Genomic DNA, 9,809 nt, shown 5'->3' on the forward strand with positions numbered 1-9,809 from the left:
CCGTCGGTCTTTCTGCCAGACTTGCCTCTGTTGTAAATTGAGGAGATACTCCCTTTTCCATCGAGGCCAGAATTCATTGGCCAGGAACTGGACTTGACGCCTTCGCTTGCGTAGATATACGTCTTGGCTGATGAACTGACCCGGAGGTGGCATGACAATGCTGGACTTCATCGTGAGTGAAGTCCAGTGACTAATGTGGTTGGGTGTTAAAGGCGCCAAACTCGTGGGATCATTGAAATGTTCTGTTGTGAGAGGTCTGCTATTCACGATTGCCATCACCTCATACAAGAAGGTCCTCAGTGACGTACTGCCCAGACACTGGGACGACCGATCTAAAATGGCAGTTAAGACATTTCTCACTCTTCCTTGATGATGTACTCTCTTATGATAATGCTTGATAAGTAGTACAGATATGTGACTTGTTCTAGGCAAAATAGCTGGATGCTTGACATGAGGGTGAAGACTTGACCTCGTCAACCGTCCTCCAACCCGTAGAACACCATAATCATCAATAAATGGATCCAAAGTGTGCAACTTGTTCCTCTTATCCTTAGGTTTAATCACCTTGCGGAGCTTGATACTGTCAAGTTCATCTTTGCATTCATCCTTCTGGGCCAACTTAATTATGAACAGCTCTGCTTCCTTATGTTGCTCAATACTTGTGGTTCCATCTTGACGTGGAGAACCCTTTAATTTCTGAGCATGGCGCCTTAAACATGCAATGGCCTTGACAGCCCTTTTCCAATCGGAGAACCCTTTGGGACGGTCCAAAATTGTCCTCACTTCCTTTGCTTGTACATTGTACACTTGAGCCTTACGAAGTTCCGGATCAGTGACCTCTCCCACCATGATTTCTCCTTCTTGGTGTAGCTCTCTTTGCCATAGAAAGTCTGGGCCCGTAAACCAATTTGATGTTATGAGCTGATCTTCTTGAGAAACCATCACATCTTCTCCACTCCTGTCGTTAAAATCAGACTCCAATACTTTGATGATGTCGTTTGGGACAATCATTTCTTTGACTTGACTTCTGCAAACATAATGCACTTCCTCTTTAAGGTTAACTATTGGGTTGATTTCAGGGATAACTTGTTTTACCATGATGCGATGACTTATCCCTATAGCATCTCCATGATACTCACAGGGTTTCCCATAGCCTATGACGCTCCATCCCAGATCAGTCCTTTGGGCAAACGGCTGCTTTTCTTCACCTTGCACAACTTCTCTGGGCATGAGAGCCAGTGGGCAATTGTAGCCAATTAGAAGTGCAATTTCACATTCCTGGTATGGTGCGATATGGTCTGCAAGATGATGTAAATGAGGCCAGGACTTGACTGTCTCAGGAGTTGGGATATGAGATTTCATTGCAGGAATAAATTCACGAGTGAATAATGTCGGTATTGTGACCTTGGTATCTGAGAAGAAACCCCTCACTTGGAGACCTGAGATTTTCTTACATGGTACTAGTGTACCCTTAGAGGACATGGTCGACAGCTTGAGGTTAACAGGTTCAACGGAGGCCTTTAAAATATCTGCAACGTCTTCAAGGATAAAAGAAGAATCGCTCATAGTGTCGAGCATCGCATATACGAGCACTTCTTTATCGGCATGTTCTGATGTAGAAACATACACCGGTACAATGGATGATGTTTGAATGCTCGTTCCTTCTTGCACAACACTGTGTGATATCGTAGCGTTTGATTGACTTGGTATTGCCTGTTCTTTATCCTCAGTGAAACTGGATTCCCATTTGGGTTGTGGCTTCACACGATCTTCATCGTGAAGACAGGTAGGGTGGCGTCTGTTGCAAGTGTCACATGTCAATCTGTCTCTGCATCCTCTTGATTGGTGCCCAAGTGTCAAGCAGGCAAAACAAAGCTTCTCTCTTTGCACATACTGCACTCTGTCAGCGAGTGACTTGGCTGAAAAATTGTGACAGTTGTGCAGTCTGTGTCCTTGTTTATTGCAGAGGAGACAGGTGTTCGATTGCCTTTCAATGGTAGTGTTTGTGTTGAATGTTTTTGCATTTACCATTTGATTCTTGTCTGAACCAGCAACTTGATTTCTGGATTTACTGTGTCCATCAGATTCAAGTTGTTTAAGTGCACTGTATGAAGTTATCGGGTTGCAGGCAATGCTGGATTCGAGATTGAGGTAAGTTACAAAATAACTGAAATTAGGAAACTGTCTATGTTGTAGCTGGTATGTTGTGGCTGCGCGATTCCATCCTGTAATTAGCCAATCTGGCAATTTGCTTGCAAGCCTTTGATTTTCCATAGCGTCGTCCAAGATCCTTAAATGCGTGTTGTGAGCAATAGCTGATTCACAACTCCTGAGAAAATCAGCAAATTTGCGCAGTTCCACTCCATCCTTCTGTATTATTTTTGGCCAACTGTGCAATTTATCCCGATATGCCTTCGCAACAATAAATGGATCTCCAAATCGCTCATCCAAAACGTTCCATGCAGAGAAATAGGAGTCCTCTGTGTCCATTAAAAAATATCCCTCTATAGCCTCCCTGGCTGCTCCTCCAATATATCTTTGCAGGAAATACATCTTTTCCACTGTTGGGACGTTTTTCCTTTCAATTAGAGTTTGAAATGATGTTTTCCATAAGTTATATTTTAATGGATCATGTGTGAAAACGTTGGGCTCCGGTATAGGTAGCCTATTAGATGTAATGGCTTCAGAGAGCACTTTAACCAGCTTTAGGATGTCATTTTCAGGTGCACTTGTGACCTCTTGTGATGGTTGGTATTGCACTTTACTTTCTGCAAAAATCACAGGTTCACCATTTTCATTGTACACTGGGATATTTGCTTTAGCTGCACATAGCCTTTTTTGCCTTTCCAAACGATCTTGTTCCTTTTTTATTTCCTCCATAGCCCTTTTGTTTTTAAGGTCTTCTTCTTCAAGCTGGTTGAGCCGTCGCTGCTGCTTCTCCTGTTCGGCCATTATCTGTAGAAAATCTTTTGTGGCTGTAAATTCTGGTGCAGTATTGTTGAGATCCTTAGGTTGAGTTTGCTGTGGAACTGTTCGATTCGAAGCCGGCAAGGATAGGCCTACGCTTGACGTGGCACTGCTGTCAAATATAGAGCTGACTTCTGGCCAGTCCAATAGCTCTTCCCCAGTTTGTTGAATCAGTGTTTTCGCATTATGGACAAGATTTGATGTGACCTCATTACACTTGTCGATTCTACGACGAAAATTGTGTGTTGGAATTTCCATTTTTCGATATTCATTATACATTTCATTTAGGTCCTTTGAATATTTTTCCAAAGCATCAACATTATCTTGCAAGGTTTCAAATGCAGCGTCATTAACAATACCCTTCTTTGTATTTTTTGCCTCGACCTTCCAGTGTTCATAGACACGGTCAAATTTACCCAATAATGCATGTAATTTGTTGGCTTGGAAACCTTTCCCTTTCTCAGTTGGTCTGCGCTCTCTCTCTCCTCTACGAGGCTCCAGAGCCTGTTTCTCAATCTCTGTACCAGCATCTTTAACCACTGTAGATGCCCTTGATTTGGGTGGCCCCGATTCCTTGGATTGCAATGGTTCCATTTGTGTAATTGGCAATATAGGTTGTTCAGTTTCTTTTGGCTGTGAAGGCCCTTTAGATGTCGTCAGTGACATTCTCAATATGACCCAAACACTTTACCAACAATATAAACCAAGCACTTATACCTTAAAATTCACCATACACTGAAAATTCATTTAAACCATTTCAAGAGCCTCATAAACAAAGTGTTGAATGCGCAGGCATTTAATCAAACCAAAAGGAGCCATTTGGCAAAATGCATAGACCAACCCATTGTCGACATGAATAGAGGACTGAAAGTGTTGCACTCAATGACCCATTTGCATATGAATGTAAACGATGCGATTTTCCTCAGAAATGTCTCTTTAATGTCTCTTCCTTGCACCTCACAAAGTAGCCTCACAGTTCCTTTGGAACACCAGTGTAGTGGACTACTAACCTTTGTGCCTCTTTAATGACCAAGCGAAAACGTGTGTTGGCTGGTTGACACGCACGCAATAGAGTAGTGTTTGTTGGGGGGGAGGGGGGGCGTGAAGTTGCCTCTGCACTGCAGCGTCTAGCTACGGACTAGCAGCGCTAGCGACGCCGCCACTTGATGCCGGTTCTGCTGCTGGGCGCCGCTCCACTGCCGCTGGTAGACACGCTGCCGCAGGCTGGTGTTGGTGATGGCCTGGACTCCCCGATGTATTATGCATAAAGTTTGACTGTCATTCCTTCCCAGTTTGCAATGATGAGGCAGATCGTTCGGATTACAGATGTTTATTTAAACACTGTCAAACTGTGATAGAAAAATAAACACGCAAGGTAAACATATAACATAAACACCAAACCAAACTATAACAGGTAACAAAAAGAAAACAATAGAAAACAAATCACCTTTCTGGCTGCATGTAGGTATGAAAAGGAATGCACGGGTGGGAGAAGGGAGTCCAGGTTTACCAAACAAAACAACTGAAATAATACGAACAACCAATGAATGAAACTTATAATGAAATTAGACAAAGAACCCAAAATTACAAATGAAAGTACAAAACATGAACCAAAAACGCACCTTTAGAAGTCACCGGCCATTGGCCAACACACGGAACAAACAATTCATGCCTCTGCTGTCTGCAGAGACACGACAAAACTTTAGCAGGAAGCGCAATACCCAGCCGTGTGGAAACACTTTCCAAAATAATGTTCCGGCAGGAAATGACGTAATATTTGGCAACTTTATTACACAGAGAAAACAACAACAAAAAATAAAGTCGAACAGAAACATAGTGCGGCAGCTACAGCGGACATGATTTCTTTTTGAGAACCACTGATATATACCAACATAAGTTTTAAAAAAATGATTTTTTTTATTGTAGAATCCCCAGAAGCAAAGATTTGAGCAAAAAATGTTTGCTTAGGAAAAAATATATATGCAAAGATTTGCACATATTTTCACGATAAAAAAAAAATAGCAGATCTACAAGCTCATATATCTGCTATATTTTAATAGCCAAAGAAATCTAAAAATGACACACAGATGCGTTCCCGGTCTTAATGGGTTAAAGAGCTCCTCAAACTACAAACATACACTCGCACTCCACTTCAGCTCCTCCACTCTGGAATGTCCTCTCTGATCTCCTGAGAGCACCACGATCTGTAGATTTCTTTGCTGCACTTGTTTTTCTCCTATAGGCTTTATATCCTTATGATTTTTTTGGGTGATGTTTTATGCAAATGTTTTACCCTGATTTGAACACAGATTTGTTCCAAATGTAAAGTGCATTATAAATAAAATGTATTATTATTTTTGCTTTAAGGATCTTTCCCATGAAGTCCGTATTTAAAAATGTTATAATGACGGACAAAAAATCCGGAGGCAATGGGAAAACGTGATTATTTTCAACACTGTTACTGAACAAACACTCTATAGCAATGATCACTATCATAATACAGAGCTATATAACACTGTTACTGAACAAACACTGTTTAATGATCACTATCATAATATAGACGGGTTTCCTGTTAGTAAACAAGAGAGGGGTGAGCCTGTAGAGGGCGCTATTACCCGCAGCAGCTCTGGTCAAATGTCCATTCATAAAAGAAATGGTCTTCACCGGGTTTAATGAAAGTAGATTAAATTATGCAGTTTGTAATATCTTGTTTACTCAATAAAAATGATTTGTTGGAAGTTGGATCTGTTAGTCCTTTATTTGTATATAATAGCAGCATTATGCCTATTATGCCTATAATAGCAGCATTATGCCTATCTAACTCCCGAACACAACAACAGTGAATGGCGCTTCCGGGTTCGTTCTACCACTGGCATGTGCAGATTGCGCATTCTGCTCTGTGATGACGTCACGCGGAAACCCGTCTATAGAGGTGATATACAACATCACCAACATAAAGCTAAGACTATACTAGATGAATACCACACCTTTCGCCCGGCCGGACGTTCGCCCAAAAAGTCGGAGATTTCATCCAGAGATTTTGCCCAAAAAGTCGGAGATTTCATCCAGAGATTTCGCCCATTTTGCAGAGATTTGGCCCATTTCGCGGAGATTTCGCCCGCTACAGTTAATAATAGATAGTGAAGCTTTGGGAATGCACTGCGGAATTGTACCGGAAGTTGAGAGCTGGTTAAGTCCCGGGAAAGACGCACTGTGATTGGCCAGTAGTCACTTTGAGTGGCAGTTGGGGCAAACGCAGTCAGTGGGGCAAACGCAGTCCGCACCAAAAACATTTACGATTCTGTCCCTTTCGGTACATAACTCGGACGGCGCTGATTCGACTAGCAGACCATCGGCTGGTCGGCGCGACTCCTCAGCCTCAAGGTCTGCTGAGTCGGCGCGCCTCCGTCATGGTCAAAAACTATACTTCATCGGCGAAAAAAATAGCAGCTCAAAGTGAGCATGCTGCCCCCCTCTCCCTCTCTCATTCTCTCACACAAACGGTGGGTGAAAGCTATGGGCAAAAAGTCTGGTGGTGGGTGAAAGCTCTGGGTGAAAAGTATGGGGGTGGGTGAAAGTTCCGCTCAAAAACACAGGCGAATGGGATTTGGGGCGAAAGGTGTGGTTACCTACTAGATGCAGATGCATGCAGTAGCTCTTATCAACCAGCAGGTGTCCTCCTAGACCACAGAATGTAAACATCTCAATAGAACGAACTACTACTTGTTGTCCTCAAACTCAAAACCCATATAGTCCAGGGGCCAACACTGATATTCAACACAAATTGGTACCACCTAAGGTGACCGTAAAGTTTTTGTATTTTTGTCTTCCTACATGTCTCTAGTTTATATTTTGGTATGATAACCCTTCCAATCTTGTAGCTTAATGGCAGTTATCACTACCTACCGGCTAATGTATCCGGTAGGAGACACAAAGTAGAATCTTTGTGTCTCCTACCCCGGGCATCAAATTATTGCGACAAAAAACAAATATATCCATGTATTCAAGGCTTCATGGGGTGTGCAATTGATAGAAAATAAATATTTTTTTGGGTGAACTCCTCCTTTAAGTTTTTCAGGGGGACTCTCTACCCATTCAGCTATGACCACCCCAGACCGAAGGAGGGTCAACTTTTACAAGCTTATGGAAAGCAGTCTTTTTGCAAACACCAAAAATCTGAGAAGTTATCAATTGCACACCCCATGAAGCCTTGAATACATGGATATATTTTGTTTTTTGTCGCAATAATTTGATGCCCGGGGTAGGAGACACAAAGATTCTACTTTGTGTCTCCTACCGGATACATTAGCCGGTAGGTAGTGATAACTGCCATTAAGCTACAAGATTGGAAGGGTTATCATACCAAAATATAAACTAGAGACATGTAGGAAGACAAAAATACAAAAACTTTACGGTCACCTTAGGTGGTACCAAAATATGGCCTGGCCCCTGGACTAATATAACCCCGGCTCACTTTGCTAGGGTTGGATGGCTCAGGGTTGAGGACAGAGTACAGCAACTTGCAATGGGCCTAGTCTACAAGATACACTACACTATTGGGATCCCCCTGTACCTGTCAAAATACTTCAAAAACGTAAATGAAGTCCACAATCACAATAACAGAGGCAGCTCCACGGATCATGTTATTATGTTAATATTACTATGAATGGTACTCTTACCATGGTTAAAATTATGTTTTAGTCACTAAAAATCTCAATAGAAAAGCAGAGACACAACACAACTAACAGCAGTGGATTATTATGTTCATGATTATACTCTTCGAGTCTTTACCATGGTTAAAATAATGTTTTAATCACTAAACAAAGTTATGGACTGCAGCTTTAAGATGCTTCCGGACAGTTCCTTTAAAAGAGACTTTATCATGATCAGAATATTTCGAGTGTAAAACGGTTTATATAATGTATGTATAAAATAGTACATTCACAAAGACAACAAACTAAAAGGAAACCACACCCTACTAAACACGACTTATCTTCCACACTCTCCTAAATCACGTGGATTACAGTAAACGCTGCAGAAGTAGTTTGCAGGTTGCAGATCCGGTCTGCGTCTTAGAACGGATACGGAAACAGTGTGTGGATTCATACGTGCGGGCAAATTACCGGATATAGTAGTTGGGCTCTAGACCGGATCACACTGTTAAACTCAGAATGTAAACCATGGTTTCAGTCGACTGGAAAAAGTCTGTCCGAAAATGTCATAATATTATAGGATAGTAGCAGCAGCTCCATATCCACGTTACACTTGCAGCGCTAAATTATAACGTTCAGATTTCAAATATTAAGTGCTGACCCCACGGCCACGGATGTATCAAGTTGAAACGCTTGGGTCTAAGTACCGCACCCTTTTATCTGTCTGTCTCTTATATGTCATTAGCTGTAGTATACCCTCTAGACGTATTTATGATTCTGACGTTTTCAATCTACGAGAGTTGTAAGGTTCACGCCCCATGGAGACATGGACTTTCTGCACTATACCCCACAGATACTCCAAACGTGTACAAATTGAAAATAAAGGTGCTACCCCAAGCCCCAAATGTTTATTGTCTCTACGCGGTAGTAGTTTAATGTAGTAATCCATATCTTTCAATAAAGAAGTGTTTTAATGCCGTCTGTGGCCGAACGCCATTGTTTCACTCTCGTTTACTTCCTGTTTACATTTAGTGTAATTCCGGGTTTCACCAGATGCGCCCCGTCACTACCGCCCATTGGGAACTTCCGACAGAATCGGCCACAGACGGCATTAAAACACTTCTTTATTGAAAGATATGGATTATTACATTAAACTACTACCACGTAGAGACAGTTAACATTTGGAGCGTGGGGTAAGCTCCTTTATTTTCAATTTGTAGTCCTACACATTTGGAGTGTCTACGGGGCATAGTGCTGAAAGTCCATGTCTCCATGGGGCGTGAACCCTACAACTCTCGTAGATTGAACACGTCAGAATCATAAATACGTCTACGAGGGTTGTATAGAGCGTCGCAGTTCCCGCCCACTTCCTGGTGCAGGAAGTAAATACTCAATGCATTTTTCCCATTGACTTTTACAAAGATATTTATATAAATTAATTTAAGCCTAGAATCAAGCTATCCAGGATCCTGGTGAATCATGACCATAAAACGTTTGATTCTGTGAAAAAACTTTTTTGAAAACGGCAAAACAAAGGGTATTTATTAAATATAGTATATCATATCATTAAATATAAAATTTTAAAAAATGACAGAAAAAAAGGGTTTGTGGTCATGATTCACCAGGATCCTGGATGGCTTGATTCTAGGCTTAAATTGATTGAGATATATATATATTTTTGGAAAAGTCAATGGGAAAAATGCATCGAGTATTTACTTCCGGCACCAGGAAGTGGCGGAACTGCGACGCTCTATAGACACACACGGCCGGAAACGGAAGGCCTACAAATTCACGCCCACTTTTGACACTCGGGGTCCGTTAGAACGATGAACTGCAGCTCTCAATGCAATCTCTATGAGAGGCATTGTAAAATACCGTAATTTCACTGGTTAACTACTGAGGCTGTAGCGATTTTTTTTGTGTTCTAATAAACTGTCCCATTTGTTTAATTTGTCCTTTTTAATGTCCCATATCTGTCATCTCGATATACTACCCACAATATACTATAATATACTCCATCAGTATGTCAAAACCGCTAGCATCGGAGATCTATAGTTTAAGTGGTCGCACGGTATATACGTCACGGACGCATCCCTTGAGGTTTTCAATACCCATAAAACTGGCGAAAGTGTCCGTTTTCAATATGTTTTGGTCATTATCTCTGGAACAGAAGGTCCAATCTGCTCAATT

This window comes from Gymnoscopelus microlampas, assembly GCF_963454915.1.
Source record: "Gymnoscopelus microlampas genome assembly, chromosome: 14".
In the NCBI taxonomy this organism is placed as follows: domain Eukaryota; kingdom Metazoa; phylum Chordata; class Actinopteri; order Myctophiformes; family Myctophidae; genus Gymnoscopelus; species Gymnoscopelus microlampas.